General features: G+C 46.2%; 1 long non-coding RNA gene across 1 annotated transcript; it reads left to right on the top strand.

The window, feature by feature from the left end:
• Window positions 1–37: 37 nt before the first annotated feature.
• On the top strand, window positions 38–26,619 carry LOC140409532 (uncharacterized). The gene is made up of 3 exons (XR_011940372.1): window positions 38–104; window positions 9,944–9,987; window positions 26,266–26,619. It is a non-coding gene; the product is annotated as an uncharacterized lncRNA (long non-coding RNA).
• The last annotated feature ends 975 nt before the right edge of the window (window positions 26,620–27,594 follow it).

Raw genomic sequence — 27,594 nt, 5'->3', positions numbered from 1 at the left:
GCCCCGGCCCCGCCCCCGGCCCGTCCCCCCGGCCCCGCCCCCGGCCCCGCCCCCAGTGAGGGAGGGCAAGATGCGGGGTGGTGGATTCAAGCAGAGGTTCCGGGGTAAGAACACATTCTGCGCCCGTTACAAATGGATGAACAATCTGAATATTAACTCTGTTTTCCGCCCCTCGACCGGCTGAACATTTTCTGGTTTAAAGAAAAGCAAGAATTGCTGAAAGTACGCAGCAAGTTGATCAACTGGCACCCAGAGACCTTAAGATTTTTTATAAAATCCTTTCTCAGAATTACAAAACCAATGAGCAATGTGCAAGCCCTTAATCCATCTCATTCTCCAAAAAACAAGTCAAATTGAATCCAAGTCATGTTTTCCACATGAGACTTACAAGATCCAAGCTGACAAGAACACACATTACTCCTGATCTTACACTTGATTGTAGGCCAAAGGCCGGGAAGCAAATGCTTGTTCTCGACTCTTCTGCCGATAGGAAGTGTCTTCCCCGACTCTCCTAGGCCACTACACCCACCCCCATGAGTTTGAGCACCTCTATGAGATTGCCTTTCAATCGTCACAAAGGAGAACAGCGCCAGTTTCACCAATTTGTCCACCAAATGTCATCGGTAGTATGATTCTTGTAAACCTTTTCTGCACCTACTTTCATGTCTTCATATTCACCCTAAGGTACCCAGAATCAGACCAAATGAATGGAATGGAATGCCTTCAAGGTGAGTTTAATGGCAGTGGGGCATTTAATTGGACAGGAAGGTGGCTGGCAGAGCACCAGCTGCAATGCACCACCCACCTCCCTGCCATCACTCACCTGTGGCCTGGAAGCCAGCAACAATACTGGGTTGTACCAGCAGCTCTTGTGGGCAGGACCTCCACTGCCTGGGGTCCTTGATCCAGGGGAAGGCCCATCCACTGCTGTCCAGTTAAATGCACTTCATTTCATGGGACTTCCTTTAAAAAGGTGAAGCGAAGCCCTCTCCTGCTGGTGGGCAAAAGACTCCTATCATTTTATTAAATACCGCCAATACTCCAGTTGAGGCCAATCTGTGTTTTATAAAGTTTCCTCATAACTTCCATGCTTTTATATTCTATGCCCCTATTTACTAAATTTAGGATCTCTCCATGTCTATGCTTTTCTAGAGTATTTTGAAGCCCAATAAGGGCGAACCGAGCTGGACATGTATATATGGCACAAGATTAAGCCATAGTTTACTGAGCAGGAAAGATACCTAGGAGCTATAGTGTTTGAATCTCTAAAAGGGTGATGGTTGGTACTGTAAAGTTGTAGTAAAGGCCAATAAAGTACAGAGATTAATTATTAAAGCAGACCAGTATCAAATACAAAATACTATATATCCTTATACAAGACCTTCATTAGTACGAACCTAGAATATAATGTACAGTGTGAACAACTGTCACATGGTACCCCAGAGGATACTACACAAAGAGATTAACAGTTTAAAACTAGTTTAAAAGCCCATCATTATCACAATAGACTCAGAGAATTAATTTTATACTCAGGAAAAGCATAGACATGGAGCGATTAAATTGAAGTATTTAAGTAATGAAAGACTGATAGACTAAATTTGATAGAACCAGGACACACAAGATACATGAAATTTTTTTTTTAGAGTATCCAATTCATTTTTTCCAATTAAGGGGCAATTTAGCATAGCCAATCCACCTACCCTGCACATCTTTGGGTTGTGGGGGTGAAACCCATGTAGACACGGGGAGAATGTGCAAATTCCACACGGACAGGGACCCAGGGCCGGGATCGAACCTGGGACCTCAGTGCCATGAGGCAGCAGTGCTAATCACTCCCCCACCGTGCTGCCCTCACACACATGATACATAAACACGGCTCAATCAAATGTAACATTGAATTTGACAACTTCAGTTACTATATTATCTCCTACCTTCTCCAAAATCTTTGTATGTATTCTCAGCACCCCACGAACAGCCCCAACTGCTCCGCCACCCCAAATCTGTGTACAGATGTTTATATCTGTATCAATCAAGTGTCTGTTCCTGTTATTATTCTGAAACAGCTCTGAACAAAGGCACAAATGACATCCTGTACATGGCTGTGATAAAGGTAAATTATCCTTCCTCATCCTTAATGACCTTTTTGCAACCCTTCACATTCCTCACTCCTCTTAGCTGGATGGAACTGCTCTGGCTTGGCTCAATTCTTAGCTTATTTAATCATAGACTGAGAATCACTTGCAATGGCCAGTCTTCTGGTTCCCACACTATTATTTTATTTTTAAAATAAATTTATAGTACCCAATTTATTTTTTCCAATTAGGGGGCAATTTAGCGTGGCCAATCCACCTACCCTGCACATCTTTGGATTGTGGGGGCGAAACCGACGCAAACACGGGGAGAATGTGCAAACTCCACACGGACAGTGACCCAGAGCCAGGATCGAACCTGGGACCTCGGTGCCATGAGGCAGCAGTGGTAACCACTGCACCAGCATGCTGCCCTTCCCACACTATTATGCGGAAATCACCCAAGCATTTCTCCTTGGTCCCCTCCAATTTCTAATCTACATGCTGCCCTTTGACAACATCATCTGAAAACAATGTCAGCTTTTACTTGTACACTATCGACCCCAATTTAATCTCACTGATAAAGTATTGATTTATTCATAGATTTATTCATATAGGTGCTAGTTGAATGTATGTAGCTAAGAGGTAAAATTATTAAAAGTGTCTTGACTGTGGGAATCCAGTCATAGTTTCACATAATGGATTAACCATTTTATTCCAGTACATGCAGCACTAAGAATGTATTGTTCTTGGTTGAATCAACTAATCAGTTACAACAAGGTCTCCACTGAGCTGTGTAACATGGCAAATGTGGGAAACATATGCAGTACTTTTCCTAAGACTGTGCACGCAGACGCTAAGCTACCTTTGATAGGCACCTGTCAATCTTAAGTAATGCCTTATATTTGATTAATAAATCATCCTCTAAATAACAGACATTTATTTGAACAAACCAGGAGGTCTCAGCTGAGAATTAGAAACCGATGAGTAAATGAGGGGTTAAACCAGATATAAGAATTCCCTTCAAAGTAAGACCTTGTGGTCGAGGTCTTTGTTCTTGAATTCTTAAATCATCTATTTGTTTGTTTGTGTTAAAGTAATTTATTTTATGCTTTATGCCATGTGCTTGCCATTTTTATGTATTGTTTGATATTTTGTTTCTAAGTTTTGATTCAGTTCTTATTCAAGTATATTTGAGTGAGTAATTAGCAATAAAGTTGTATTTTTGACACCTCCAACCAACCAGAATACCAAATCTTCACAGAAGGTAAAATAACACTTTGCACATTCTCCCTGCGTCTGCGTGGGGTTCATCCCCACAACCCAAAGATGTGCCGGTTAGGTGGATTGGCCACACTAAATTGCTCTTAATTGAAAGAAAATAATTGTACTCTAAATTTTTTTCCCGCGCCGTTTCAAAGAATCGCCTGGGTCGCCAAATTTTCCTGCGACGCCGTTCCGATGCTCTCCCGCGATTCACGGAAGTGGCCAGATCGGCACAATCGCATTATGCGCGGCGCGGTCCAGTGAATTGCCGGAGACAGCCAAAATGGCAATTCACCGGTACCCCTGCGATTCTCAGTCCCGGATAGGCCGAGCGGCCTGCCCAAAACGGCGGGTTCCAACCCGGCGCCGTCCACGCCTGGTCGCTGCCAGCAGGAACAGCGCGGGAACGCTGGGGGGTGGCAGCCTGCCGGGGGGGGGGGGGGGGGGGGGATCCTGCACCGAGGTGCGCCTCAAATGGGGTCTGGCCCGCGATCGGTGCCCACCGATCGTTGGGCCGGCCTCTCTGAAGGAGGACCTCCTTTCTTCTGCAGCCCTGCAAGATCCGTCGGACATCTTGCGGGGCGGACTCGGGGAGGACGGAAACCACGCATGTGCGGGTGATGGCAGTTATGCAGGATTGGCCGCGTCATGTATGCGGCACCGCCTTTATGCGGTGCCAAGGCCTGGTGCGCGTAAATGATGCGGCGCCGCTCCTAGCCCATTTTCGGGCCCTGGATCGGTTGGGATAGGGGCCGTTTCGCGTCGTCGTGAACCTCAACGGCGTTCATGACGGCACGAACACTCTGTTTCCATTTCAGAGAATCGCGCCCCATAGCTACTGTCCTTAGTTCTGCCGCAAACTCCTTTCCCTAATGGCTGTCTCCTCCTTGCCCTGATTCTGAGGCAGTGCCAGGCTGTTTTCAACCTTGGTGTCATATTTGATCCTGAGATGACCTTCGAACTTCATGTTCACGCCATTGGTAAGACTGCCTATTTCCTCCTCCAAAGCATCGATTGACTCCTCTCCCCCTCCCCCCCGCATCTTACCTCATCTGCTGCTGAAACTATCATCCTACCTCCAAAGTTGACTATTCCAAAACACTGGTGGCTGAACTCCCACATTCTACCCTCCATAAACTTGAGGTCACCCAAATCTCTGGTGTCCATCTCTGGGAAGCACAGTAGCATAGTGGTTAGCACTATGGCTTCACAGCGCCAGGGTCCCAGGTTCGATTCCCGGTTTGGGCCACTGTCTGTGTGGAGTCTGCACATTCACCTTGTGTCTGCGTGGGTTTCCTCCAGGTGCTCCGGTTTCCTCCCACACGTCTCGAAAAACGTGCTATTAGGTCATTTGGACATTCTGAATTCTCCCTCTGTCCACCCGAACAGACGCCGGAATGTGGCAACTAGGGGATTTTCACAGTAACTTCATTGCAGTGTTAAAGTAAGCCTACTTGTGACAATAAAGATTATGTCCTTACTCATACCAAGTTCCATTCACCTTGCGCATTCTCATCCTTGTTTTTAAATCCCTCAATCTGTTAATCTACTTACCTTCAATATGATGTGATCTCTGCCTCAGTCAATAACAGGTCCAGCTGCATCTTGAAGACATGTAGATAGTCAGCAAAAACCTCACAAATGGATTAGATATTCCAAAGGCTCACTATTTTGAGAAAATTTGAAAAAACACTTATTCCTACTTAGACTTAGTTTGAATGTATATCCCCTGGTCCTCCCGAATTTGTCAAACTGAAATAATTTATCAACAGTCACTCTATCCAACCCTTTAATTATTTCACAAAGGACACCACAAAGTCTCTAATGGTCCAAAGTAAATAGGCCCAGCACTTTAAGCCCATATGAGTAACTAAGGTACTTTAAGCTAGGAATCATTTTTATGGCTATCCTGTGAACTTTTTCATTCTCGTGATGGGACCCAAATGGTGCAAAGTACTCTAAGATAAAAGCAAAAGATCTGACTGCATCTGTGGAGAGAGAAGCGATCAAGTGTTTCAAGTCTGGATGACTCTTTTTTAAAAAATATATATTTTATTAAAGTTTTCAAACACAATTTTTTCCCTTACAAATCAACAAAAATGGTAACATGGTAACTGCTATATAACATTGTTTAACTAACATAGTAAACTAACCAAATAACACGAAGTAATGCTCCCCCCACCCCCTTTCCCCCTCCAAAAACACAAACAATTTACGCCCCCCCCCCCGCTCCCCCTCCCCCTGGGTTGCTGCTGCTGACCATCTATCTTCCCCCTAACGTTCCGCTAGGTAGTCGAGGAACAGTTGCCACCGTCTGGTGAACCCTTGAGCCGATCCTCTCAGCGCAAACTTCATCCGCACTAGTTTTATGAACCCCGCCATATCGTTTATCCAGGCCTCCAGTCCGGGGGGTTTCGCTTCCTTCCACATGAGTAAAATCCTACGCCGGGCTACCAGGGACGCAAAGGCCACAACATCGGCCTCTTTCGCCTCCTGCACTCCCGGCTCTTCCGCTACTCCAAATATAGCTAACCCCGAGCCTGGCTTGACCCGGACCTTCACCACCTTCGAGATCACTCCCGTCTCTCCCCTCCAATACCCCTCCAGTGCCGGACACAATCAAAACATATGTGTGTGGTTCGCCGGGCTTCCCCCGCACCTCCCACACTTGTCCTCCACTCCGAAGAACCTGCTCATCCTTGCTCCCGTTATGTGTGCTCTATGCAGCACCTTAAATTGGATCAGGCTAAGCCTGGCACATGAGGAAGAGGAATTTACCCTGCTTAGGGCATCAGCCCACAAACCCTCCTCAATCTCCTCCCCGAGCTCTTCTTCCCATTTTCCCTTCAGTTCACCCACCAGCTCCTCCCCCTCTTCTCTCATCTCCCGGTATATCTCTGACACTTTGCCCTCCCCGATCCACCCCCCCCCGAAAGCACCCTGTCCTGGATCCCTTGTATCGGGAGCAGCGGAAATTCCTTCACCAGTTGTCTCGTGAACGCTCTCACCTGCATATATCTAAAGAAATTTCCCCGGGGCAGCTCATACTTTTCCTCAAGCGCTCCCAAGCTCGCAAACGTCCCATCTATAAGTAAATCTCCCACTCTCCTGATTCCTGCCCAGTGCCAGCTCTGGAATCCTCCGTCCAGCCTCCCTGGGGCAAACCTATGGTTGTTCCTGATCGGGGACCATACCGAGGCTCCCAGCACACCCCTCTGTCGCCTCCATTGCCCCCAGATACTTAATGTTGCCGCCACCACTGGGTTCGTGGTAAATTTTTTGGGGGAGAGCGGTAGTGGCGCCGTCACCAGCGCTTTTAAGCTCGTTCCTTTGCAGGACGCCATCCCCAGCCTTTTCCACGCCGCTCCCTCTCCCTCCATCATCCACCTACAAATCATCGCCACGTTGGCGGCCCAATAGTAATCGCCCAAATTTGGCAACGCCAGTCCCCCTCTGACTCTGCTACGTTGTAGGAACCCCTTCCTTACCCTCAGGGCCTTCCCTGCCCACACGAAGCTCATGATGTTTCTATCTATTTTTTTGAAAAAGACCTTAGTGATCAGTATAGGGAGACATTGGAACACGAATAGGAACCTCGGGAGGACCATCATCTTAAGCGCCTGCACTCTACCCGCCAGTGACAGCGGCTGCATGTCCCACCTTTTGAAATCCTCTTCCATTTGTTCCACCAGTCGAGTCAGATTAAGTCTGTGTAAGGTTCCCCAACTCCTGGCTATCTGAATCCCCAGGTATCGGAAGTTTCTTTCCACTCTCCTTAGCGGTAGGCCATCTATCCCTCTACTCTGGTCCCCAGGGTGTATCACAAAAAGCTCACTCTTTCCCATGTTAAGCCTATATTCCGAGAAATCTCCAAACTCCATCAATATCTGCATGACCTCTGTCATCCCCCCCACTGGGTCCGTCACATACAGCAGTAGGTCATCCGCGTAGAGTGACACTCGGTGTTCCTCTCCCCCTCTAATCACCCCTCTCCATTTTCTGGAGTCTCTCAGCGCTATGGCCAGTGGTTCAATTGCCAGCGCGAACAGTAATGGGGACAACGGGCATCCTTGTCTTGTTCCCCTGTGTAGTCGAAAATACTCCGACCTTTGCCGATTTGTGACCACACTTGCCGTTGGGGCCCCATATAGGAGTTTAACCCAGCTGACAAACCCCTCCCCGAACCCGAACCTCCTCAGCACCTCCCATAGATACTCCCACTCCACCCTATCAAATGCCTTCTCTGCATCCATTGCCGCCACTATCTCTGCCTCCCCCTCTGCTGGGGGCATCATTATCACCCCTAATAACCGTCGCACGTTGACATTTAATTGTCTCCCCTTTACGAACCCTGTCTGGTCTTCGTGCACCACCCCCGGGACACAATCCTCTATCCTTGTTGCCAGCACCTTTGCCAGCAACTTGGCGTCCACATTTAGCAATGAGATAGGCCTATAGGACCCGCACTGCAGCGGATCTTTATCTCGCTTCAAGATTAGCGATATCGTCGCCTCCGACATTGTCGGGGGTAGGGTCCCCCCTTCTCTGGCCTCGTTAAAGGTCCTTACCAGCAGCGGGGCCAACAAGTCCACATATTTTCTGTAGAATTCCACCGGGAACCCATCTGGTCCCGGGGCCTTCCGCGCCTGCATGTTCCCCAGCCCTTTGGTAACCTCGTCCACCCCAATTGGCGCCCCCAGGCCTTCCACCTCCTGCTGCTCCACCCTCGGAAACCTTAATTGGTCCAAAAACTGCTGCATGCCCTCTTTTCCCTCCGGGGGTTAGGACCTACATAGTCTCTCATAAAAGGTCTTAAACACCTCGTTTACCTTCCCTGCTCTCCGCACCGTGGCTCCCATTTCATCCCTAATTCCCTCTATCTCCCTCGCCGCTGTCTTTCACAGCTGGTGGGTCAACAGGCGACTCGCCTTTTCCCCATATTCATATCTCATCCCCTGTGCCTTCCTCCACTGTGCCTCCGCCCTCCCTGTGGTCAACAGGTCGAACTCCGTCTGGAGTCGTCGCTCTTCCTGTATAGTCCTTCATCCGGGGCCTCCGCATATTTTTTATCTACCCTCAAAATCTCCCCCAGTAGTCTTTCCCTTTCCTTGGCCTCTGTTTTCCCCTTGTGGGCCCTGATGGAGATTAGCTCTCCTCTGACCACCGCCTTTAGTGCTTCCCATACTACTCCCACTCGGACCTCCCTGTCGTCATTGGCCTCCAGGTACCTTTCGATACAGCCCCGCACCCTTCCGCAGACTCCCTCATCCGCCAATAATCCCACATCCAGTCGCCAGAGTGAACGCTGCTCCCTCTCCTCTCCTAATTCCAGGTCCACCCAGTGTGGGGCATGATCTGAAACAGCTATGGCTGAGTACTCAGTTCCTTCCACCCTCGAAATCAGTGACCTTCCCAAAACAAAGAAATCTATCCGTGTGTACACCTTGTGGACATGGGAGAAAAAGGAAAACTCTTTGGCCATCGGCCTAACAAATCACCACGGATCCACTCCCCCCATTTGGTCCATAAACCCCCTAAGCATCTTGGCCGCTGCCGGCCTTCTTCTGGTCCTAGATCTAGATCTATCTAACCCTGGGTCCAGCACGGCGTTGAAGTCCCCCCACATTATCAGGTTTCATACCTCCAGGTCCGAGATACGTCCCAGCATCCGCTTCATAAATCCCGCATCATCCCAATTCGGGGCATATACATTAACCAACACGACCTCCATCCCCTGCAGTCTGCCACTCACCATCACATATCTGCCACCGCTGTCTGCTACAATGTTCCTAGCCTTGAATGACACCCGTTTCCCCACCAGTATGGCCACCCCTCTATTCTTTGCATCCAGCCCTGTGTGGAACACCTGTCCCACCCATACTTTCCTTAACCTAACTTGGTCCGCCACCTTCAGGTGCATCTCCTGAAGCATGGCCACGTCGGCCCTCAGTCCTTTCAAGTGCGCGAACACTCGGGCCCTCTTAATCGGCCCATTTAGGCCTCTCACGTTCCACGTGATCAGCCGAACTGGGGGGCTGCCTGCCCCCCTCCCCTGTCGACTAGCCATCACCCTCTCTGGGCCAGTCCCACGTCCCGGTTCCGCGCACCCACCCGTTCCCCAGGCGGCGCATTCCCGCCCCGACCACCTTTTCTTTTACCAGTTCCTTTTCGATCTCTGCAGCAGCAACCCAGTTATCCCCCCCACCCCCGCTAGATCCCCATCTAGCATGGTTACTCCCCCCATATTGCTTCCGAAAGTCAGCTGACTTCAACTGACCCCGGCTTCTCCCGCACTCTCCTTGACCCCCCCGTGTGGGGAACTCCCATCCACCTTGCGCCTATCTTCCCGCCATCATCTTTCTGGCGCGGGAACAAGAAAAATATACCCCGTGTTCTCTAGAGCCATCCCGCCCCTCGTGGCGCAGCTCCCTCTGCCGCCCCACTCCCATTCCCCATCCCCCGTCTATGTCTCTTCTTCCCCCCCACCGGCGCCCACATTTCTCAGTGTCCCCCCCTCCCCAATTTACATCTCTATATACATCAGCATTGTTGTTTCCCCTCCAACATCAGTCCCTCAGTTCTGATCCAGTTTCTCGTTTTTAATGTAGGTCCATGCTTCTTCCGACGTTTCGAAGTAGTGATGCCTCTCCTGGTGCGTGACCCACAGTCGCGCCGGCTGCAACATCCCGAACTTCACCTTGTTCTTGTGTAGCACCTCCTTGGCTCGATTAAAACTCGCCCTCCTTCTCGCCACCTCCGCACTCCAATCCTGGTACACTCGTACCACTGCATTCTCCCATCTACTACTTCGTACCTTTTTGGCCCATCTCAGAACCACCTCTCTGTCACTGAAGTGGTGAAATCGCACGATCGTCGCCCTAGGTGGTTCTCCCGCCTTTGGTCTCCTCGCAGGGACCCGATGGGCCCCTTCCACTTCCAAGGGGCCCAAGGGGGCCTCAGCTCCCATTAGCGAGCGTAGCATCGTGCTCACGTAAGTTCCGCCGTCCGCTCCTTCCACTCCCTCGGGGAGACCCACGATCCGGAGGTTCTTTCTCCGTGATCTGTTTTCTAGGACTTCAATCCTTTCAATGCACTTTTTGTGGAGCGCCTCGTGCGTCTGCATTTTGACCGCTAGGCCCAGGATCTCGTCCTCGTTGTCCGTCACCTTCTGCTCCACCACACGGAGCTCCATCTCCTGGGTCTTTTGTGTCTCCTTAAGCCCCTCAATTGCTTGTAGCATCGGGGCCAGCACCTCCTTTTTAAGCAGCTCCACACACCGTCTTAAAAATTCGTCTTGGTCCGGTCCCCATGTCGCCTGGGCTCCCTCCGCCGCCATCTTGCTCCTTTTTTCCTTCTGCCCCTGTCCTCAAGGATTCTTCGCGATCTGGCCGCCGCCGCCGATATTTTTCTTTTTCGCTGGGGGGGGAGGGGGGGACTCCATGCTGTCTCACCCCACACCGGGTTTCGTCCCGAAAAAATTCCCCGTTGGGGCTCTTAAAAGAGCCCGAAGGTCCGTTCGAGCTGGAGCCGCCGAAACGTGCGGCTTAGCTGGTCATCGCCGCAACCAGAAGTCGTCTGGATGAGTCTTTGACAAAGCTAGAGTACTCTGGATGCAGTCTAACCAAGGACTGTTTAATGAAATAACTATATCCTTTTACATTGTGATGATACAACCCAATACCATTTGAGTTAGCTACAGACTCTCAACATTGGTTGTGAACTTTTCTTTCCTTAAATATACCCAATTCATTTTTTTCCAATTAAGGGGCAATTTAGCGTGTTCAATCCACCTACCTTGCACATCTTTGGGTTGTGGGGGCAAAACCCACGCAAACACGGGGAGAAAGTGCAAACTCCACACGGACAGTGACCTGGAGCCGGGATCGAACCTGGGACCTCGGCACCGTGAGGCAACAGGGCTAACCCACTGCGCCACCGTGCTGCCCCGGTTGTGAACTTTTGAGAGATGTGTGTGAAATACATCTAAGACATCTTACTCTCAACCACTTTCATTATCATATAAATGGTAAGTATATTCTATGTTGGTCCCGACTCTATGGATCACACTGCATTTATCCAGATTAGATGCCATTTTTTCAGAAGACTTCACCCTCTACAGTTCTATATCAACTGCAAACTTACTGACCATGGCCCCAAAACTATGTCCAGATCATTAATAAAAACACAGAACTGTAGTGGACTTAATAGCGATCCCCGAGGGCGTGGGGTGGGGTAGGACAGTGGTATCACAATGTAACCTGCTTCCAGGCTGATCCACAATATCCACTATAACTCTTGTCTGCAGAATTAGAATAATTCCTAATCTAGTGGGTCAAATCCCTACTGATATCACAATTTTACTTTATGAAGTAATCCAGTGTGAGGTAGCTCATTAAGGATCCTCTGAAAAGACTGATTACCTATAGTCACTGTGGTGATATACATCACTGTAAGTACACAAAGGGTTAATGTACATACAGTACACCTAGCTAGACACTAGAGGGAGCACCAGAGATATTGAGGATTCTTTTGCAGCCAGTCCGGATGAAATGATCAGTCGAACACCTCGTTACTTTAACATGTTTATTTCTCGGCCGGGGCTTAAACCACTGTATCTCTTGAGAGTTACACCAGCAAGCCAAAGTCAATACATCTAACAGCAGTTCTTATACAGTTTCTGGCTCATTTCTGAGGGCAGCTCCCTCGCATTCAATCTGTGCCTTTTAGCTATTTTATGATTATTTTCAAGCCTAGCGCAACCCTTCCCAAGGCCGTCTGCAATTTGTCTGGTACTAAAACAACCTTGTTATCGGAAGCCTTTGAAAGCCTGTCTTGACATTTCTCAGCTTGCTATCAGAAGCCTGTGACAGGCTGTCTTGACATTTCTTCACACAAAGCTTTACCTAACATTTTGTTTTCCCCATAAAGTTCCAATCCCATCTTGAGCCAAACTCTCATTTATCGATCATCAGCCAAACTCTCATTCCCCCCTTTTATCATTTCACGATAACTTCTAATCCATAGTCAATCGTCTCAGTCTTTCCCATTCTATTTGCATTTCGATCATTTCCTCATATTCCTCTGCACTTTCTTTCACATCCATTAACTCTTCAAGGCGCACTTCATGTTGCTGCATTAACTGTTGAGAAATTACTGCTGCACTTTTACACAAGCATTTCATTAGGAAGCTAAGCATAATTATTACAAGTATTACAACTACCAGGATTATCAATCCATGCACTAGGTAAGACCCCCATGATCCGGCAAATAACCAATCTAACCACCCATCTCTTGATATTTCATGCATATTCTTAACCTCTTTGCGGATATGATCCGCGAGGTGGGTGATGTTCTCCGAGCTATCGGGGATGTAGGTGCAACATTCCGAACCGATCATGGCACAAGTCCCACCTTTGTTTGTAAGGAGGTAATCGAGGGCCATTCGGTTTTGTAGGGCTACGGTTCTTATTGCCACCATTTCATTATTTATCTCAGTCAATGCTTCAGTGGTGTTGTTTGCTACCTTTTCCAGGATTTTTGCTATCTTCCTTATTTCCTTCATTGCAAGAGCTACCCCGATAGGGGGAAGCAGGATCCCAAAGTATCGTTGCGTTTCGGTTATTGCTTTATTTTGCCGCTTCAGGTGAGGGTGATTCCTTAAACTAGTGAGATGGTGCACGTAGGGAACAATGTATCCTAAATAACAGGATCCCGTCCAATTCTCTGGCAGCCAGGGATATGCCTTGTGGCCACAAATAAAATACGTCCCATTGTATGAAGTGAGTTTGTCCACATCAAACCCTTGGGCCATCAGGGAGTACTTGAAGGTACCTGTCCCATTCGCGTATGGGACGTCCAGTGTACACCCATAAAACTGAGGAGACGTATATACGGGATAGACCTCGGATATGTTGACCACCACAAATCTGTGCTCGCATTGACTAGCACCTACAAATATCCCTTTAACCACATTCCTTACCAAACATTTTGTTCCCAGTGGTCTTCCCATGTTGGTGGTATTAGTGAGGGTAAGAAACGGAGGCTGGTGGGATTTGTTATAACTTGGTTGGTACCACATCTCAAAGATGTTCATTGGATAGCCTCCCTCTTTCCAAGGTCTTGGGGATATGGGGAGAAACGATAAACTAGAAGCTGCCCTGCCGTCTGGGGTCTTACCACTGATGCAATTCTTATAGTTCTGGGGGATTGACGAGTACCATCCTGGTAAATATACCATTCTACTGTTTCTGACAGGTTAAGGGGAACAGGTCTGAGGGGGATCCCTCCCTTAGCATGGGTCGGGATATGTGTACATACCCAGCAACCAGAAACATTCATATCCTTTGCGTACACATATGACATATACAAATACGTGTTTACATGTAATTCCCTTTTTCCCCGCAGCCTTACCCTCCCTTGGTCAACGCAACCCAAGGGTAAAGTCTTTTTTTTTTGTTTCTGCAGCTATAGTCCCATTTACAGTTGACCTGATGACAGGGTAGGTTGCCCTTCGTCACTCCACTGATGAGTATGGTCCGATTGCATCGTTGTACGTAGGCCGAACATCCGTCCGCAGGGGTCGCGTTCCAAGGTCCTTCTCCTTGGCCTTGTCTGGTGCATTGTAAGGTGTCTCCTCGACAGAGGTGATGAGTCTGTCTTCCCTTGGGGCCACAGGTTCTTCGCTTGGCCTCTCCTCCAGTTTCCAAAAGTCCCAGCAGGGTTACGATAATAAGGCTGTCCTTCATCCCGTGAATGATGCTGAAGTTATTACTTAGGGCTCGAAACAGAGGGTTATTCTCTATTGCATTTTCACAACCTTACAATGGTGGATGTGGATCCAGGCATTTCTGCCTTTTACTTTTACAGCAGTGGGAGTAGTGAGTAGGGCCTGGTGTGGTCCTTCCCATCGGGGTTCTAATCCTTTCCGAACCCAGTTCCGGATCATAACGTACTCGCCTGGGTTAATGGTGACAGTACTGGATAAGGGGGGTATCTCGCCATGGGCTGCTCGGACCCGCGAGTGGAGGCCTTTTAAAACCTTTGTTAGAGCTATAACGTAATTGGCCATTTCCGTGGTCATGTGGTGAAACTGTACTTCCTTATGTTTCCCTTGATCCCAAGGAGTACGCAAGGGTCTTCCGTATGAAATTTCGGAGGGACTCAGTCGTGTCTTTCCAGCTGGGGTTGCACGTATTTGGAAGAGGGCAATAGGCAATAATTTGAGCCAAGTGGCTCCAGTCTCTGCCTGTAGTTTTGCCAGTTTTGTTTTTAATGTCTGATTAGCCCTTTCTACCATTCCCGCTGCTTGGGGTCGGTATGCGCAATGTAATTGTTGTTTTATTCCCAGCTGAGTACAAAATTCCTTATTGATATGTCCCACAAAATGAGGTCCATTATCAGAACTTAATCGATATGGAATCCCAAATCTAGGAACAATTTCTCGCATCAAAACTTTTACTACCGTGGAAGCTTTGTTATCTACAGTGGGGTAAGCTTCTATCCATTTACTAAATACATCAACAATAACCAATACATGTTTATAACATTGGCACCTTCCCAACTCAATGTAATTCATCTGGAGTGTCTCAACGGGACCTTCCGGTAGCGGGGTTTTACCCATTTCGCAGGGAATGGCTTTACCAGGATTATACTGCTGACATACTAGGCAATGACTGCTAATATGTTGCGCTATATCTTGCAGTCTTGGATGCCACCATGTTTTGAGCAATACATCACCCGTAGCTCGCGCACCACAATGAGTTGCAAAGTGAACACATTCGGTAACCCAGGCTGCCAATGCATCGGGCATACAAGTCTGCCCTGCCGGGGTGACCCACAATTTATTTACAGGCTCATAACAACATCCCAATTCTTCCCATAGTCTTTTTACACAGCAGGAGCGTCCTCCTGTAATTGAATGACGTCAGTGATGGTCGGCATTGGCTTTTCAGAGGGAGACTGACCCTTAGAGCTTTTAGTCTGGCTCATCATTTTTGGTACCACCATGTCTTTTAAGCGAGAAGCCTCTTTGGCCTGGTGGTCCGCCTGCCGATTACCCGCGTCCACCAGGGTTTTGCCTGTCGTATGGGCAGCGCACTTTATTACGGCTATTTGTTTAGGGAGCATTAAAGCCTGTAGTAATTGTGTAACTAACTTTGTGGGATATCTGAGTGCCTGCTGACGTCAGAAATCCCCTGTTTTTCCATAATTGGCCAAAATCGTGTGTGACCCCAAAGGCATATCGGGAATCAGTGTAGATATTTACAATTTTATCTTTCCCTAATACACAGGCTCGAATAAGTGCAAAAAGTTCAGCCTGTTGGGCGGAAAAGGGAGTTTCGAATGCTGCTGCTTCAAGTGTTTCTCCTTGTTGGTTAACAATTGCATACCCTGATAATCTATCCCCCTTTCACCGATGGATGAACTACCATCGGTGAATAGGTTCAGATCAGCATTTGGTATTGGAGAATCAGTGAGATCATCGCGTAATGACGCATCGTCTTGTAAGAGAGAAAGACAGTCATGAGTCGGGGACTCAGTGGCGTTAGGCGGGTCGGAAAGGAAACTAGCGGGGTTAATAGTAGTGCAGTGCCGGAACTGAAGTTTTGGGTTATTGAGGAGATAAATCTCATATTTATTTTGACGCGCCATAGTTAGGTGCTGAGTCTGAAGTTGACCGAGCAGGGCCGTGACTGAATGTGAACTATAAATAACAATATCCTGCTGAAGAGTGAGATTAGCCGCTGACTGGAGACTGTTGTAAATAGAGGCTAAAATCTGAGTACATCCAGGATAGCCGAGTGCAACTGGATCAAGTTTAGACGAGTAATAAGCTATAGGACGGTGGCGATCCCCATGTTTCTGGGTAAGTACCGCGGTGGCACAACCGGCTAAAACAGTACAATAAAGTTGGAAAGGTCGATCATAAATAGAGCGTCCTAGTGCTGGCGCCCTCATTAAGGCGTCTTTTAGCCGATGGAAGGCCTCTTTGGCTTCCGTACTTAACTGGAACTCTCCAGCGTTATTGGTGTATGGGGTCAATAGCCGGGTATCTAGGGCGATATGCGGAATGCATTGCTGGCAATAATTCACCATCCCGAGCCATTTACGGACATCCTTAGCCGTTGTGGGTTCAGGGTACTAACAAATAGGCTGAACTCGACTTGGTGATAGCGCCCGTGCATCGGCGGATAAAAGGATACCCAGAAACCGGACTGTTGGTTGGGCTACTACTACTTTGGCGGGTGACACAATGTATCCTAAAATTGAAAGGTAATTTACTAATTGAGCCGTATCTTCTTTACAACTTTGTTCTGACGGGCTTGCGATCAGTAAATCGTCAACATACTGTACGAGGGTGGATCCCCCTTTTAATTCCAGGGGCTGTAATTGTTGTTGGAGACAGCGGGAGAAAAGAGTAGGCGAATGTATAAATCCTTGAGGCAACCTAGTCCATGTGTATTGTTGATTTTGATATGTAAAGGCAAAGAGATACTGTGAATCCGGGTGCAAGGGGAGGGCGAAAAAGGCATGCTGGAGATCCACCAGGGAAAATGTTGTAGCGTCCGCTGGGACTTGGGCTAAAATGTGGGCTGGATTTGGGACCAATGCGTGAAGGGGTTGCACAATGGCATTAATTGAGCGTAGATCTTGGACGAGGCGACATTGATCTGGCTTGCCGGGCTTCGGGACTGCTAGTATTGGAGTATTACAAGGAGAGTGACACGGAACCAAAACTTGTTGCCGAATAAGATTCTGTATAAGTGCCTCTAGTGAATTCTACAGGGATAGTCAAGAACTGTCAACTTAAGAGAACTGTCATTATTCTGAATATTGCTTTATTAATTTTAAGAAACCAACATATTTTGCTAGTAGTGCCTTCTTTAATAGAATCAACGAATTCATCTACAGAAAACCTATATGTTTAATAAGTTATTGTGTTTGATATTTTAAAATAAATATTTAGAATTAGCCTGGAAATTAAAACTTCAAACAATGGAAGCTGGTTTTACAAAAACCAAAACAGCTCTGATTTAAAAAAAACAGATTGTTCAAGGACATTTGATAACGTGAATTTGGCAGCAATCCAACTTTTACTCCCAGTCCATTCGAGTGACAATTATTTTTTAAAAAAAGTTTAGAGATGCGAATGGCATCATTCCAAGCTATACGCCTCTTTTTGTCTCTGCAAGAAAATTAACCCTTTCAACAAGCTTTTGTGTATAATCCAGAAGATGTCAAAGTGCAGAATGTTGTACTTTCATTCCCAATAACTCTAAAGAAGTTAAAGATTTGGCATTACATATCCAAAAAGAAATCAAAAAACTTGATCCACCCCAATTTATCTTCCAACTGTACCCCCAATCGATGAATTTGAGCTGAAATACTATTATTGAAATGTTACTGATGAATCAGCTGTTTGACTGTATTATATTGTATAATTTATTAATACTGAATCAGTATCAAATTTGATTAATTTATTAATTATAATAATTATTTTGAAATGCCTGGTTGTTGGGCCCCGGGGGTTGGCAGGGTTGTATGCTATATTGGGAACTTACCGGACGGGGAACTGACACTGCGGCTGATAATCGTCTGGGTAATCAGGGAAATCCACCTCCGGTGCTCCCTCTTTTCCCGGGACTAACTCTTGATTCATCTGTGGGAATTGATTAGCACGGGTTTTAGAACGAGTGCGAGTCGCCGGACCTCCTTGCGACGGTGGAGGTGGTGGTAGTGGCGTGGGAGCGGTGGATAAAGGGCTTGAATGTAAGGTGGAGGCGGTCGTAGTGGCGGTGTAACGGTCGGTAGTCCCCTATATAGCCAATTTTCAGGGTCATCCTCATCGTCTCCCTCGGTCAAGACAAGGCCGGCCATTTGACCGTACGGTCCTGATTTAGAAATGGGGGGTTTTACAGACTTAGGTTTTTTTCTATGGTGGGCACATTCCTTTTTCAAAACCTCCGCAGTCTTAACAATTCCCCCTTCTGTTAATTCAATACCCAATTTTAAAGCGTTAGCCTGCCAACTAGACAATAAAGATGCATCTTTTAATTTTTTTTTTTTGGCAGTACTCCCGCCATAACTCAATCAATTTCGTAGCCGTGGAGCTACGGTTATGTTGCCAAATAATCTGCTGTGCCTTTATAACCGTAGGCTATTCCTTTGATCCTCCCAGGGGCCATTTCCCCTTCCCCAATTTCTTATGCAATCAAATTGTTCGAAAGTGACTTTTAGAAGGTCAAAGTCTGGAAATGAAACATGAAAAGAGAGAGAGAGAGAGGACTGATTTAAACAGACTGACAGACTCAGGGAATCAAAGACAGAACTAACAGATTTAAGAAATTGTTCGAGTGTTCCGACAGGGCACGCAACGGTCAAGCCCTGTTTATTATGTTTCCTTTAGGTGTTATCCGCACCACCATTTAAATTTTATAATATATAATTTGAACAGAGTTATCCGTACTCCGTAATATTCAATCTGATCAACCCGAAGTGTCGAACAAGTCTAGACACCGGTTGCTATACTTATTTATCGAAAACCACCTTTTATTGTGAAGGTATTAGGCAACCCGAAGGATCATCATCACTCATTTACCCGGAGATTTAAGGAGGACTCTAACCTCCCAAGGTTTCCAACCCGGGACTTTAGGGAGGACTCTCACCTCCCAGGGACTCCAACCCGGGACTTTAGGGAGGACTCTAACCTCCCAAGGTTTCCAACCCGGGACTTTAGGACGGTCCAACCTTCCTGGGACTCCAACCCTTTCAATCCGTCTTCGTAACGGGTTCGCCGGACTGCTTTGATTTCGTCAGAATCTCCACCGAAACCGAACAGCAGGGCGTGGCAACACTCGGGACAGCAGAGGGGGAAACCAAAGTGGTAACAAGGGTACTCACGTTTGGTGGCCAATTCCCTCCTCAGCGTCCGAATGCGATCAATCTGTTACGCCGTCAGGTTCCAGGGAGGCTCCTTGAATGCCCGCATTCTCCACCAAATGAGGATTCTTTTGCAGCCAGTCCGGATGAAATGATCAGTCGAACACCTCGTTACTTTAACATGTTTATTTCTCGGCCGGGGCTAAAACCACTGTATCTCTTGAGAGTTACACCAGCAAGCCAAAGTCAATACATCTAACAGCAGTTCTTATACAGTTTCTGGCTCACCAGCTCCCTCGCATTCAATCTGTGCCTTTTAGCTAATTTATGATTATTTTCAAGCCTAGCGCAATCCTTCCCAAGGCCGTCTGCAATTTGTCTGGTACTAAAACAACCTTGTTATCAGAAGCCTTTGAAAGCCTGTCTTGACATTTCTCAGCTTGCTATCAGAAGCCTGTGACAGCCTGTCTTGACATTTCTTCATACAAAGCTTTACCTAACATTTTGTTTTCCCCATAAAGTTCCAATCCCATCTTGAGCCAAACTCTCATTTATCGATCATCAGCCAAACTCTCAATATGACACACAGACAGTCAACCAATAGGTCAGTAAGATAGGACACGACCAATGGACATTCACGATACACACAGATGTGACACTACCACAGGGGGGCATTACACCAACCCATATATAAGGACACAGCACACATGCTCAGTCTCTTTCCAGTGGAGACTCTCAGTGTGTACACAGGGTTGATTTGAAACACATCACACCCACCACGTGGATTGTAGCAGACTGGTTCGTCAGTCTGAATAGCTATAGCAGGATTAACAGTAGAGTCGAATCCAAGTAGGAGAATTGTTAATAGTTTAATAAACGTGTTAAAGCTATCTCCAAGTCTGGACCTTCCTTTGTCAGAGTGCACATCAAGGAAGCAGCTTATGCTACGTCAAGAGCATAATAAAACATTACTTTATGAAGTAATCCAGTGTGAGGTAGCTCATTGAGGATCCTCGGAAAAGACTGATTACCTATAGTCACTAATCTACTAACTTCTGTAAAAAAAACCTCAATCAATCTTGCAAGTTACAACCTTTTTTGAGAGCTGTGTCGAGTATCTTCAATAGCTATAAAGAAATTAACTAATATTTGTGTGTAGACACAATTATACCAAGTTCTTTAACTGTGTAATTCCTGATTTCAAAATCAGTTGGAAAGTTGCAAGAGCTAAGTTTCAGAGAGCAACATTGGCAAGCAGCCCAGTCTAATGAGCCAATCAATTCCAACAGATTTGAGCAAGGATTAACCACAAATTAAACTTTCAGAGGAAGTGTTTGTTGTGTTATGTACTCTGGGATAACACAGGCCACAACTCAATGCAGCTTTGACCAAAAGATACTCCAAACTTTGAAGTAAGTTCAATGTGATTTATTAAACTATTAACACAGTTCTCTATGAGTTTGACTCTCCTGCTAATCTTGCTATAGTAACTCAGTCTAACTAACCAGTCTGCTCTAAGCCACGTGGTGGGTGTGATACTTCTGATCTGACCCTGTCCTACTCTCTAAGTGTCGCCTGTGGAAAGAGAGAGAGCATGTGTGCCCTGTCCTTATATATGGGTTGTGTAATGCCCCCTTGTGGTAGTGTCACCTCTGGGTGTCTTGATTGCCCATTGGGCAATCCTATTCTATGTGTTCATTAGCTGTATGTCTGCATGTCATGACGTCTCCGGTGCTCCCTCGAATGTTTACTTAGTCGTAGTGTATTTACATTAACCCCTTGTGTATTTACAGTGATGCATATCACCACATCCCCCCTTTTTTCATGTTACATATTTTCTGTACAGTGTTAAAGAATAATTGAACAAAAACAGGTAAATAAGTGATGACATGTACAAGTTATGATGACTGTGATGACGATACAAAATCAAAGAATAGTTATGATGACATTGAGGATTATACAATACCAAATAATAGTTATGAGTCCAAAGTTCATGAATTTACACGGTCGAGTGGCTTTCTTGTGCTGTTATGGAAGTGTCGATGTTGATGTCGTCATTCCCTTGTGAACGCCGTCAGTGTCCTGGTGTTTACGTAACCAAGAAGTCATCAGGAGGTGTTCAAATGGTCAAATCACTTCATTGTCTGAGGTGGACTCTTTTTTTTAATGCTTGTGGTAGCAATTCTTTGTGACATCTTTCCTGAAAGCTGGTTTGCTTGTCCGTAGTGTAGCAAAAGTGAATTGGTAAGATGCGTTGACATGCCATGGTATGTTTGCAATCTCGCCATTATTCTGAGCTGAGCATTGTCCTTGATGGACAGAGTTGTACCATGTCGTACCAGTTGTTGTTCTATTGTTGTTGTCATTGTTGTTACGCGAGTGTGGTAGACTGTCATAGTTGTCTTGCTGTGCACTTGAGCATGGCAGACTTGCATCGTCTGCTGCTGGTTGCTCAGATAAGGTTGCTAGACTTTCATGGTCTTGTTCATGCACAGACTGCGCTCTGGAGTCTTGCGTTGCTTCCATCGTGGAGTCTGTCAACGAGCTCGCTGTGGAGCTTGTATCGCTCTCTCTGTGGAGTCTGGCATCATTCCCTGTGTGGCATTGTGCAGTGGTCTCACTGTGGAGTCGATCTGTGCGCTCTCAACGGAGTTGTGCAGTGGTGTCGCTGTGGAGTCTGTCATCGCTTTCTTTGCGAAGTCGGGGACTCTTCCGTGGTGCGTGAACCACTCTCTTGGTGTCAGGTCGCTCTCTGTGGGCTTGTACTGCTCTCTGTCTCTTGGCATCAGGTCGTAGCAGAATCCTGTACTCATGGGTCGGGATGTCGTCTATGCTGGGCTGAGGATCCTCAAATCCGAAGAACACGTCCATGACTGTGTCGGGTGCTTCAATGTACAACACATCTCATTGCGGTTCGGATTTGGTGCTTAGGTCGCCACGTCCAATGGTGAAATCATCGTTTGAGTCGTCGTCTTCAAGGACTAAATCATCTCTTAGGGCGGTGTTAACTGTTTGTTGCAGGGTTCTGCAGAGGTTACTTTCAGCTACTGCTTGAAGTTCAGGCATTGTGCTGTCATTCCAGGTGAAAGAATTGTGTTTTCTGGGTCTAAAATCGTTTTTCACATATTTTTGGACATTTCCCCTTTAAGTGGGTGTGGTCCAGGGCCTCTGACGTCATGACGCTTGTGACATAGAGCGTAGGAATGGATTGTGCATGCGCAGGTCGCTTTTCCTTCACGGTGCGCTCTTTTCGCATGCACGGCATCTCGCGCATGCGCAAACCACGGTTTTGCCAGTTCACGTCTTCTCGGGAACTGCGCATGTGCGGCTCCTTGCGCAAGATGGCTGTCAATCAAAATTGCCGTTTGCTTCTGTTGCAAGCCTACCTTTGCCTTGTGGGGAGTATAGGCACCAGTTTTACCGATTTCTGTTGTGGTCACCTCGCAGTAGTTTTCAAACTTGTTCAGGACTGTGTGGAAGTCTCTCTTGTCCTGCCCTTTGGAGTACTTGAAGGAGTTGAAGATTTCTGTTGCACTTTCACCTGCAATGGTGAGCAGAAGATCTATCTTCTCAGCACCAGCCTCACCATCTCGGTCGGATGCTACCACGTAAATCTCAAATCTCTGCTTGAATGCATGCCAGTTGGCACTGAGATTGCCGTGGTACCTGAACTGCTGAGGAACCGGAATCTCGATCATCTTGCCTGGGTTCTGTTGCTGGTAGTCACAGATCTTGCTGAGTTGAACTATATAGATTCAACAGGCACTACTGGTACCATGTTGTGTTATGTACTCTGGGATAACACAGGCTGCAACTCGATGCAGCTTTGACCAAAAGATACTTCAGACTTTGAAGTAAGTTCAATGTGATTTGTTAAACCATTAGCACAGTTCTCTATGAGTTTGACTCTCCTGCTAATCTTGCTATAGTAACTCAGTCTAACTAACCAGGCTGTTCTAAACCACATGGTGGGTGTGATGCTTCTGATCTGCCCGTCCTACTCTCTAAATGTGGCCTGTGGAAAGAGACAGAGCATGTGTGCCCTGTCTTTATATATGGGTTGTGTAATGCCCCCTTGTGGTAGTGTCACCTCTGGATGTCTTGTGTCAATGGGTGTCTTGACTGCCCATTGGTCGTGTCCTATTCTATGTGTTCATTAGCTGTATGTCTGCATATCATGATGTCTTTGGTGTTCCTTCTAGTGTTTAGTTAGCCGTAGTGTGTTTACATTAACCCCTTGTGTATTTACAGCAATGCATATCACCACAGTGTTTTTCTGATGATTAAAAACAAAGTAAAAACTCCTGAATGTATGAATCCAAAATTACAACCTACATTATCCAAAATGTAGTTTTGTGGTTGTATTCATAGGGAATCCCATAGTTAAGGTGTTAGTGAGGCCACACCTGGAGTATTGTGTTCAGTTTTGGTCTCCTTACTTGAGAAAGGACGTACTGGCACTGGAGGGTGTGCAGAGGAGATTCACTAGGTTAATCCCAGAGCTGAAGGAGTTGGATTACGAGGAGAGGTTAAGTAGACTGGGACTGTACTCGTTGGAATTTAGAAGGATGAGGAGGGGGGGGGGGGGGATCTTATAGAAATATAAAAATTATGAAGGGAATAGATAGGATAGATGCGGGCAGGTTGTTTCCACTGGCGGATGAAAGCAGAATTAGGAGGCATAGCCTCAAAATAAGGGGAAGTAGATTTAGGACTGAGTTTAGGAGGAACTTCTTCACCCAAAGGGTTGTGAATCTATGGAATTCCTTGCCCAGTGAAGCAGTAGAAGCTCCTTCATTCAATGTTTTTAAGATAAAGATAGATAATTTTTTGAAGAATAAAGGGATTAAGGGTTATGGTGTTCGGGCCGGAAAATGAGCTGAGTCCACAAAAGATCAGCCATGATCTCATTGAATGGTGGAGCAGGCTCGAGGGGCCAGATGGCTTACTCCTGCTTCTAGTTCTTATGTTCTTAATATAAACACAGAGTATCAAAACAGCCTTAAATTCCCTTAAGTTACTCCTTATCACACAATGAAGATGTTTACTATTGATATTGTTGCCATCATTCATTCATTTTCATTCCTCTAAGGTGACGTCTTCTCCATAACCGCACCCACCCAGTGTGGAGCATAGTCCAAAATAACGATTGCAGAATACTCTGCCTTCCTCACCCCGGCTAACAGCGCCTTCCCCATCACTTTAAAAAAAACCTCATCTTCGAATACAGATTCTGTACTGGCAAAAAAACTCGAACACGCCCTATCCTGTGGGTGCAAAAACTTCCACGGGTTCAGCCCTTCCTCTTTCATAAAGGCAGCCCAGAGGGGTTCAGGGAACGCGGCTTGGACCTCTCCACCTTCGGATCCAATAAAGTCCCATTACAGGCCGGACCTCCGGTGACAACATGTAGGTGGAAGTCGCACGTTGGGTGACTCCTGCTCAAGGCTCTGGTTTTTGGAGTTTAATTCCCGGTTTCAGGGGCAGTTTTTGAACAAGCTGGTGCAGGAAAGTATTAGGAAGGTGGGGGATGTCAAAGACCCAGAAGAAAGCCACTGGAAAGAAGGGTGAGTGAAGGCTCGCCGTCGAGTGAACGGGTTAGCACGGCAGCAAGGAAAGATGGCAGAGGCTGGATTGGGCCGCTCCCCTCACTGTGGAAACTCTGACCGAGGTGACGGCCGTAGAATTCGAGTCAGTGCACTCAACACTTGGAGGAGATGTAAAAGATGATGGCTGTAATGAAGGAGTGGGTGGAGGAGGCGATTGCCCAGGTGAAGGCAGCAGTGTCGAAGACATAGGCCCAGGTACGGGAGCAAGGAGAGAATTTGAAGGGGGATAAGATCGGCAAGGTGATTGAGGAATATCACAAGATATCATCTTTACATTGCTTTGTTCCTGATTTAATTTTTCCTTATTTAAAATGATTCATCTTCAGCTCTTCACAGTTCTGTTGTCTTGCTTGGTTGCAGCTAGAAAATGGAGGAATCTCTTCTCCGTGATTTGGCGCCAAAAGCACAGGCATACAGGGCATGTGAAGCAGTGTAAGTGCTGGGCACGTGACCTGGTCTCTGCCGCCACTTCTGGCCAGAAGATTGCATTGTTCCATTTAAAAGCCAGTTGCGGCCGGCATTCTCAATTTAAAAGGCAGTAATGGCTGTTGGACACTTCTCCCGTGATGGGGAACGCCATGACTCTCCTGACACCCACCCAAAACCTGCAGTTTGAAAAACCCTGGCTTACATGGTCATATTGAAAGAAAACAGCTGTATTCATATAGTTCTTTTCAGAATTGCAGGATATCCTGAAGCATTTTATAGCCAATTAAACATTTTAAAAATGTGTTAAGTGTGGTAATGTTCTGATCATGGCCCCGGGTCATTGTCTGGGTGGAGTTTGTACATTCTCCCCATGTCTGCGCGAGTCTCACCCCCACTATCCAAAGATGTGCAAGGTAGGTGGATTGGCAATGCCAAATTGGCCCTTAATTGGAAAAAAAATTGGGTACTCTAAATTTATATTGAAAAAGTGTTGCAATAGGATCAGGGTCAAAACTCACCATTTGAGAATAGGACATACTGGTTGCCCTCTGTTCCATATTTGCATTGCTATTATTGTGCGAAAAGGTGCTTCACGAAGAATAATGCATCTACCAAACATTACATTTATAACTTTGTCGAGAAAGTTTAACTGTTTTAAAAAGCAGGCGCACCTTAGACTCCAAGTTTAATTATTGTACTACATGGGCAGCACGGCATCGAGGTCCCAGGTTCGGGTCACTGTGTGGAGTTTGCACATTCTCCCCATGTTTGCGTGGGTTTCACCCCCACAACCCAAAAGATGTGCAGGTTAGGTGGATTGGCTATGCTAAATTGCCTCTTAATTGGAAAAAATTGATTGGTACTCAAAACAAAATTGTATTACGTTGTCTTTTTGTTTTGGATGTGCAGTTTTCTAAGTCATTAAATCTGACCAAGTGTTGTAGCCCATATGCAGTGATGAAACTGCAGGAAGAGTTCATAAGTTCCTTGATGCAGACCTATTTGCTCTACAGGCTGTTTCCAGGATGCACAGCAAGATAAGCATGAACTACTGCTGGAGGATTACCAACTCAGTGAAAGATCAGCTTTGGTATGCCCAAAACCTGTTGGCCTTCCAGTGCAGAGTTTCCGAAGACTCAGTGTTGCAGACTGATACATTCCAAAGGTTCAGAACTACATGCAGATGGACACACTAAAGCTAGAGACAGCTACCACCAGGTAGAATGGGGAAAGGCCACTGTCGAAACAAAGCTCTTCAGCCATAGTACATCAAGTACATCAACTGGAAAAATAAAACCTCAGGCTATATGTTTCAAATGTAATTAACATTGTAAGCCTGTAATTGTAAATGCAATGAGTAATAAAGTATTGGCATAAACTGCTTTGTTTTGCACTTTATGTAATATCAATTTGAACAGCATCAACATTTGTTGCTATTGCCATCAGAAGATTTGGGCCAGTCATATAATCACATTCACCAACGAGCACAGCCAAGCAAATCCAAACAGCTCCCTGGTCCACATGATTTATAATGATTAACTGAGCTTGGGACTTTGGAGCATATTTCACTATTGTTAAACGTATTTAATTGCATTAGGTGATTCACATACTACACAATTTAAAAGTTGCATTCCTATACATCACAGAAATGAAAATAGAGGTTTAGAAATTAGAATTAAAGTTTTTTTGCAAGCATATCTTTTTTGAATACACATTAATTTCACAGCACTTGCAGAGCAGTACGTTAGTATTTAATTTGTTGGCACAGCTATGCCTTTAATGGAAGCAAAAATTTCCCTTGTTCACTCCTGACCATGGGATACCACTGAATTGAGAGGAAAGGACTCCTGTCCTAATTTTTATTGGATTGTGACCATCCCTGCCTGGCTTGAAGTAGGTCACTGTGTTCGCTTATTTCCCTTCTAACATTGGCCTTTGATTTTCTTTGGTGATGTCTTATCTCCTTAAAGAAAAACACCCCACTCTAGATGATACTTCGCAATTTATGGGCAGTAGTCACACATTAATTTAACAAAAAAATTTAGAGCACCCAATTATTTTTTTTCCAATTAAGCTATCACGGAGACAGCCTCGGTTACACCAGCATCTTCGTCCTCAAGCAGAGAGGTTCAGTAAACTGAGGCATGTTCTCTAGAGATTGCAAAATCCTTCAGTTTAAAATAGTATTCAAGACATAACACACTGTGCATAAGTTTCCCTTTAATTGACTGCTGGAGTAGCTATAAGCAGGTCATTCTTCTGTTGGAGATAAAAGCTAGAAACCTGCAAAAAAAAAGCAGCTTTTGGAAATATACAGCGAGTATGTCACCATCTGTTGTGAT

The sequence above is a fragment of the Scyliorhinus torazame genome, chromosome 3 (assembly GCF_047496885.1).
Source record: "Scyliorhinus torazame isolate Kashiwa2021f chromosome 3, sScyTor2.1, whole genome shotgun sequence".
Taxonomy (NCBI): Eukaryota; Metazoa; Chordata; class Chondrichthyes; order Carcharhiniformes; family Scyliorhinidae; genus Scyliorhinus; species Scyliorhinus torazame.
Note: the sequence above shows the minus strand (reverse complement) of the source record. Positions and strands in the feature narration are given on the sequence as shown.